Raw genomic sequence first — 8,953 nt, forward strand, 5'->3', positions numbered from 1 at the left:
TTTCTGACACGTGAGCAAGCCACATAGAGCTATCCATGTGAGAAGCATGGATACTCCAAATTTAATACACACACTTGTAACGATTGTCCTTGTGCTTTGTTAATAGTCATTGCGAAAGCGAGTCGCACCGGGAACTGTAAACGTTTGAATTCGAATGGCATATTTGTCGGAATCATTGGGATACGTGGCAACAGTACGTCTTCACCTTTGAATTTTTCAGTCAAAATTGTTGCCTCGATAACATTGTTCATCATTTTCTTGACTGAGGGTGTGGTTCCGTTGCAAAGTCATGGTGGATTTATGTTTCGAAGAAGAATGATGGGTACACCAATTTTCAATGTAAGAACGTGCGGCGGCATGCTTGGCAAATCAAGCGAATTCAAGAATTTAGTTGGTCTTACTACTTAGTCGCCTTGATTCTATCGATGGACTTATATGTTGTCGTTTCACTGGGTATTCCATGCTGAACGGTGAAGTTGATGGTATTGACATCGATGTATTTGTCTGCTAATATAGCACGCGTACTGGGCCCTTGATTGTTTTTGCAGTTTTGTGCAATATTTGGGAAAACTTTTTGTACCTGTGACCTTACAGAAGTTTGTTGGGAGGGTAATACATTGTGTAGGTTCATCAACTTCAATTCGTCGATTTCCAATAATGGTTTTGCAAAATTTCCAGCCGATGCGTCCCGTTGTAGTTGTACACGCATGTTAGTTTTCAAAGTCAATTTCTGTAAATGACGCCATAGAACTGTTGAATGTGGCATAATGGGAAATGTTTGTCGAAAATCACCAGACAATAAAATGAGTGCGCCACAGATGATCCGCCTGTTTCCTCTCAAATCTCGCAGTGTACGATCAAGCGCTTCCCCATCGAAAAGTTTGTTTGCAGTTCGGTTTGAAGCAGGCATTCCTAGTTGCACCAGTGCTTTGTTAGCGATTGTCAAACATATGTCTTCAATCAAATTCGTCATACTCGTTTCCTCTGTGTAAAAGTACATGGTCATATTAATTTTTATGACAATTGGTTGAACGGGGCAGAAGTTGCTACTATGCAGCGCCACCTGATGGCAAGTGGCATCAATGAGCATATACTACAAACCTTCTCCGTGGAAAAATACATATATATACAAATTTTTATAATAATCGGTCCAGTAGTTTTTGAGTCCTTCGGGGACATACAGACAAATATTAACTTTTATATGTAAAGATTTTTGAATGAAATCATTCCTTACATCGTTCTGAAACTAAAACAAAAGAAAGAATATTATCACTTTTGTGTGAACGCATTAGATCCTCCAACGCAAACGCGCACACTTACGAACGCGCAATATTTGTGTGGGAAAAAGAAAAGTGCTGTTTTAGGGTTTTCCTGGAAATTATTCGAATTTTTCTCGCCTTGCAAACCATCCTTGGACTTCAAGGAACATTTTAAAAAAAGAATTGTTAAGATTGGTCTATGCGTTGTTGAGTTATGCGTTTACCAACACATTTTGCGATTCAATTTTATGCTATAGATCACTCTGCATACTTCGAATTGTTCTAAAAATTTTGATAAAAAATCATGTAATGTTAATGAAAAATTGTTGATTTTTTTATTATTTCCATAAAGTTTCGAACTTGGATTTATATAGTTTTTATTTTCTTAAGATAATCACTAAAATTAAATGAAAAGTAAATATATTGCTAAAGGGGTAGTCAGAATTTTCAAAAAATTGGATTGTTTTTGCATTTTCTTAGAGTATAATATCTTAAAAATATTGTGGGAGAATTTGAAGTGATTCCAACAAATACTTTTCGAGTTATTCAACATTTAAAAAAGGGCGTTCGGGCGCTCCGGAGCAGATAGCAAAACTTTAAATGCGTGAAAAACCGCAAACTATGTTTTTAGAATTGGTGATCACTGTAACTTAAAACCCGCTTAGTAGATTTCAATAAAATTTACACTGCTTTTGAAAAACATAAAAAACTCGTGCCTGATCGGAGGATTTTTTTCAGAAATTTCGATTTTTTTGAAACAATTAATTGTCGGTTTTTTTCATGAAAATCTGAAGAACATTTCCTGAGGCCAACATATTGTTACTCTTGTCCGATTGATTTTAGATGAACCTCCAAAGACTTGTGATGATCACCGCAAGGGACTTCTGGAGAAACGGGTTCCACGCCAACAGCTATAACTTTTACAATCAATATTTTTTTTGTTTATTGAAATTTTGCTTAAGTCAAGTTGAAATATGGTGTATTAATGGTATGTTTTTATTTTTGTAAAATAAAGCAATCGACTTGCAAAAAAAGAAAATTATTGAAAATTATCATTTTCTGGCCCTTTGACTACCCGTAACCCCTAAAACTTCTTAATACGTTTTTGTGATATAATTAATAAGCACACCTTACCACACCACTTTGTTAAATATTGAAGTTAATGCCAAAAATGTTTGTTTCATTCCAAAAAAAAATTATTGTTTTTTTAAATCTTTTAATTTTATTGCCAATTAGATATTTGCAAAATTCAAAGGCTTTTTGAGATTTATAAAATGATTTCAAATGTTAAGAAGAGTTTAGAGGAAAAGATCGAATATTCTTGTATAATCGGATAAGTAGCAAAAATTTTGATTTGTACTTTCAAGGCTTCTCAGCATTAGTAAGTGCAAGAGTACTCTTTTTTAACTTTTTTTTATTAGTTATTCATTTTTTTTAACTTACAGTTTAGGAAGCTTTAAATTAAAAAATAAAAAGCAATAAATTTATTACGAAGAGTAATGGGATGGCAACACTGCATAACTACACTAATGAGATTTCACGCACTTGTTTAAGTGAGAGAATATCAGCTGCGTAAAATAAATCATGAAATACTTCACGCTACACAAATTTTCTGTTTTGACCACAAAGAACATCTATGAGCACTTGTAGAGAAAAAATTGTATTTCTCGTACCCACCGCCGGCAACGAGGCGCCTAAAAGTACATCATTCGAAGTTTGGGCGAATAAACTTACGGCATAACTGAATAGCTGAAAATGTCTATCCAAGTGATGCCAAGCGAGAATATACCCACTCTTAAACTTAGTTTGTACAAATTTAATTGGAAAATAAATGCATACATGTCCTCTCAACACTCCGTCAGCCTACTTAGCAAACATTTATGTACAAATTTACATTTTAAAAGCGTTTTAATTATCATCAGCGGCATAATTAATTCATTTATGCAAATAAAAACATCGCTTTTGAATTATGAAAGCAATTTTTAATGTAATTATTCTATGAACTCTAAAAAATGCAAAAGCAATTTGCATTTTTAATTATCGAAAAATCAATACCAACAACAAAATATTTATCGTTAGCATTGGAAGGAGTTCATTTTTGTATTTAAAGTATTTAGATCTACGATTTCTTCTCACACACACTCCGCTGCACTAATAAATACACCACTACTTTATAAATATATACTTCTTACTACTCTTATAAAAAAACAATGATCAACGTTTTTCAAAATTTCATCAAAAAAAGGTAACTCTCACCTTGGTCACCCAGGTTTGGCCAGACCTTTCTCGAGTTTGGACGCGCCTTTATCATATTTATATTATAGCCAACGATATGAGCTTCCAAGTAGTTTCCTAAAATTTAATTTTCTAGCGATTTATGAATATAAACTTTCAAAAAGGATCCTCGAACAGCATGAAAGAAAGGACTTAAAAAATTTCACCATCGGTTGAGCAATTCGAGTCTGGCTGGAACCCCACGTATTTACCTGCATTTGTATGAAAATACGTGGCAAGTCCGAACAGAAAACTGCTTCGGTTGATGGTCGGTATTATTACAGGACACAACCCAAGGGGTCAGCATATGACCACCATTGGAATCATTCAAAACCTAATATGCCTGTCGTGCTTGGAGATGGCGGATAGCATTGATCACTTTCTGTGTGAGTGTCCTGACTTTGCTAGAGCAAGGCAACAGGTTTTAGGTTCCGATGTTGTGAGAATGAATAATATTCGTTCTCTAAAACTGAAAGATATTGACAGATTTGGCAAAGAGTCTGGAAAATTCTCACAATCTGGAAAATTCTCAGTCTCTATTCTTTCCTATCTCTTTCTCTGATATTTTTCTCTCTCCCTCCTTGACTATCTACTCTCTTTTCAGAGCTTTAAATACAATGGGCGTTTAAGCCTGAGTGTTTTAGGAGCCACAAAATCTCTTCGTGCTTCTTGGCTCGACCTATTTAAATTTCAATTTCGAGGTAAATGCGCACCATTTATAATTCCAAGGCATAATAATATTCTGATGTGACATTAAAATTTTCCCTAACACTTTTTCAAAGAATCGACAACCTTTGAAGTAATCTTGAAATGCAACTAAGCTCTAACGATAATCCTCTCGTGTAATATGTGACGTAGCTCGTAGATACATAAATGCATGGAAATTCTTTCTTACCAATGATGATCATCAATGAGATTTTTTAAATGTCACATACATCAATGCTATATTGCATATAAGCGTATTCGGAAATGTGGACAAAATTAGGTTTTTATATACCTACATATTTGTTTTGCAAAGCTACATGCAACACTAAGTGCACATGTGGCCTGACCGCAAACCAATCCATTAAATTTAACTCAAAACATATCTTATGTAATCCCCTCAAATTTAGAAAGGAAAAGTGCTGTCTGTTTTCGGTGCACATTTTTTCTATAAGCCAAATAGCAGCGTCACCGCATCTCTGTGGTCGAACAACTCAGCAAAATGTAATAATAGAAAAAAATATCATAAAATGTTAAGCTTGCATTATTTATGATTCTGCAAGATTTTTTCATTAGGGTAAACTGTGAGCGTGAGTTAGGAAGCAATGACGTAATGACACTAGAATGCGACAATTAAAAAAAATAAATAAATAAAAACAAAAATAAATAATAAATAAACAACCATAGGATTATTAATTACTTGAAGTGGTTTGAGTTGAACTCCAAGTAGGTTATTTCATTGCTTATTTTTATATGGTAGCAGGTACGTTAAAGCTTTCTAGTTGATTCGCATGCATAACTTATACTCGTAATCTGAACTCACCTTTTTGATTACAATTATTTGCGCTTTATTATAGTCAGGTTAAAGCCCGCTCGGAATAAGTTGGTAAATATTTTAATAAAAAGTGCGTTTTAATTTGGTCGTAACCGAGCTAGAGCTGGCTTATTCGTTTAGCGTGACAAAAAGCAATCACTAAAGCTGCTACTACAACTCTCAAATTAAAAAAAATAATGTATCTCGTGCTGCATTCGGAGCAATTAACTTATGAATTTGATTAAAAAAATCGTGAACTTGGACTATTTTGAAAAAACTTAAAAGCTTTTGAGATGATAAATGATTAAATATTATTAAGAGTCCCAAAACTATACATAATTGTCCAAAGTACAATTTGATTTCTTCGTTTTATAGGTAGGAGACTTCTATAGCCGCAGCAGGCTAGAACAGAAAACAAAGGGATAAAACCACTGTACGAAGAAGTTTCAGTATTCATAAAAAATGAAAAATTTACACATTTATACCATTTTTAGTTCAGCTTTTCTTGTTCAAATTTCTCAAAAGAAGTTTCCGCTTCTAGGCATGCAACTCCTCTAGGCATGCAACTGCTCTATCATCAGCAGGTGCGGTTCATTTGCTAGCTACTAAGCGCAGCGAGGGTAAGGGATTCAGCGGAAAAAAACACTATTTTTGGGAATTTTTTTTTTTAATATGGATTGAGAATTTATTAAAACCTTTTGTACATTACTAAGCATACTTTTAGCTATATTCTGTAATTTTTATATGCGGAAATACTTAAAAATTAGCCGCTGACAGACCATGTCCGGGAACGTCTTAAAACAAAAACATTTTGCAGTGATCACTGTATCTCGGCCGGAAATTATCTAAAACCAAATCCAATTAAAACTAAGTGAAAACTTCTATTTTCAACGAGAATTTCCACCATTTTGTGGGCGGGAAACGCCCTTCATGTCAAAGAAAATATATAAACTAAACGTTGGGGGAGGCATTTTATATGAAGAAAATGTGTGCCAAGTTTGGCATGAATCGGTCAAGTAGTTTTTAAATGGCAGTGATCACTGACTTCCAAAAAGTAGTTTTGAGAAAAACGCGGTTAAAAGTTTGAGAGCTCGAACGCTCGCACCTGTCAGAGCTAAGACGCGAGATAAATTGAACAATAACGTAAAAAGTTTTGCTCAGATCGGCTTAAAATTTTAGAAATATATTCTTGAAATGTTAAACAATAAGATAAGACAAAAAAAAATCGATTTTTCGAAAGTGCAAACCCTTACCCCCCTCGATTGGTCGTTTGCGTTGGAGTCGACGGGTTCGCATGAGTTCTTGTGTAGGAAGTACATTTACTTCGTTGTTGGAGTGTATTTCTATCGTTGCCTGGTACTTTCTGCTAACCTTTGTTATTTCTTCTTTGAATGGCGGTAATGTCCAGTCCTCTGTCTAAGTCGTGATTTGAGATATATCGGGGTGCACCAGTTATTATTCTTAGAATTTTAGATTTCGGTTTGAATTTTAGATTGCAAATTTGGGGACATCAGAACTCGTTTTAGAGGTATGGTTCCTTCGGCAAAGTTTCTTATTTTGATCCCTAGAATATGATTTTCACAGAGCAATGGGCGATTTTTTTGCCTCCCCAAAAATTGACCCGGCCTAATGTGGATGTATTTGATTTATACGTCCAAGTGGGCCCACTCTATCTACAACCATTTTAACCTAACCTAATCCAACCTAACCTACCCTAATATAATGCGATGCGAAAAGATAGCAAAAATTGCTTCTAATAGCGCTCGCCTCGCGGCAAACAATGGTAATCTTCTGAGTTTATTTTTGCCCCAAAGACAAAAAAAAAACAATCTGGTTATCGGAGGCGGCATGAAAGATGTAGTTTTTCCCATTCGTGGTACCACATCAAGATACTGACCACAAATAAGAGAAGGAGCTCGTCCAAGTGCCTAAGAAAAAGGGTGTAAGACCCAGTTATACATACACATACGCTATATAATAGAAGTTTGACCCAAGGAGGCTCTTGGTACTCTTGTACTAAACTTAAAATAAAGTGGGCTTCATCTCATTGGTATTACCCAAACTAAAATGTGGCTTAAAATGGTATTTGTAATATGACTAATATAATAAATGAGTATCAAAATTGCTTGCTTTTGCTGCAAAACGTCTAATTTGAGTATTTATTTGCAAAAAGCAAGTATTTATAAAATTCAACAAAATTGGCCTACAGGTTCACTTAGCGTAGAACAAATCCTTAGAAATGAGTTCCCAAGAGAAAAAAAATTTATAAATATGAAAAGCATTTTTGAGAATATTTTTCAAAAACGTAACCTAATAATATCTTCGTCATTTTTTGTTTTACTGGTTCACTTCTCTCCGGAGCATAGGGCCTCGACAAGAGGCCGCTACCAGTCCTAAGTAGTGGGAATGCCCACCTGTCGTTACTTAGGAGCAACGCCTTCTTAATGCTTCCTAACTTCATTGATCTATAATTGGCACTGACACTCTTTATTAGACATTTGGCCGAACTCCTCTTCTATTTGCGGCGTGCGTTTTGATGTTGTTCCACAAATGGAGGCACCTACATTTTAAACTCGCCTCCGGATGCTAGATGATTTTTTATGAGCAGCTCTCTCCTGGCAGAAATACACTCGGTTTCGCCATTGCCTGCCAAAAGGCGCCCACTATTAGAAAAACTGTTTTCTATCATTTGGTGTTTCATGCGGCATTCGGTTATGGCAGCCGTCCGAAAAAAACCCATAAATGTAGTAAAGAATCTTTCAAAAGACGAGCTCAGATGTAGTTTTAAAATAGGACAGGCTTAGCTACTTAATGCTTTTATAATTAATAATTATATTTCTAATAAATAAATTAAATAGAAACATGTAAAATTTCTACGTTTTCAGATTGCACTATTTTTTATATATTTAACTGTCCTTTCGGGGAGCATGGATTTTCTAGACTCAATCCACAAATGACTAAAATTTTACTTTGGCCTTATTAATACTTATTGCAAAAGCCAAGCGAATTGGGAACTGCAAGCATCGAAATGGAAAGGGGGATTCTAAAGCAATCACTGAAATCCGTGGTAAAAGAACAGCTTCACCATGAAACTTGCCGTTCCAAATTGTAGCGTCAAGAACATTTCCTCTTTTTTTGAAGTGAAAACTTCTTTAGAATCGTTGGGAGTGATTTGAGGAAAAGTGAAACGAAAAAAGCGACCAACTTGGCTACGAAGCGTTATATTATATGTTGATATAAAAGTAGCGACGAAATAAATAAAAATAACTTTTATTTTTTCTTGTGATTTGAACCAAGGATTTTGGATCGGAAGCTCACATTGCTAGTCGCTCGGCTACCGCGCCATGCTGTCGTCGCTGGCCTAAAAGTTATTTAGTTACGAAGCGTTATATTATATGTTGATATAAATAATTTTTGTGAGCGTGTAATTCTCAAAAGTTTTATTAGGTTTATTATTTAAAATGTATTGACTAGGTAGTGTGGTATCTGTTCCTATCAGCTTAACATCTGATAGATCCTCCATCGGAGGACAACAAATGTTAAACTAATTTTTGGAAATGCGCGGAGTGTTTTATGGGCTTGCTCCGCCTCTGCCACGGGTTGACCCGGTATTGCAGTACCGCCGGGATTTCAGCCTTGAATAAATACAAGAAAAAATATACTAATTAATACATTTAGCTTTGGTGGGAAGAGCCATAAATTTTTATATGAATACATGTAGACGAAAATGGAATTTTTTTTTTTGAAATTTGCATTGTAGGAGATTTCTGATTATTTATTGAAAACAGTTTTTTGGCTTTTCTATTTTTGGTTTAGATACTGAAAGTCAGTTTAAGTGAATCGGTATAAATATTTCGTACATTAATTTTTGAAGTGAAAACTTCTTTAGAATCGTTGGGAGTGA

General features: G+C 34.8%; 1 non-coding gene across 1 annotated transcript; it reads left to right on the plus strand.

The window, feature by feature from the left end:
* Positions 1-8,500: 8,500 nt before the first annotated feature.
* On the plus strand, positions 8,501-8,693 carry LOC129239842 (U2 spliceosomal RNA). Its single transcript, XR_008581961.1, has one exon. It is a non-coding gene; the product is annotated as a U2 spliceosomal RNA (small nuclear RNA).
* The last annotated feature ends 260 nt before the right edge of the window (positions 8,694-8,953 follow it).

The sequence above is a fragment of the Anastrepha obliqua genome, chromosome 2 (assembly GCF_027943255.1).
Source record: "Anastrepha obliqua isolate idAnaObli1 chromosome 2, idAnaObli1_1.0, whole genome shotgun sequence".
NCBI classification, from domain to species: Eukaryota; Metazoa; Arthropoda; class Insecta; order Diptera; family Tephritidae; genus Anastrepha; species Anastrepha obliqua.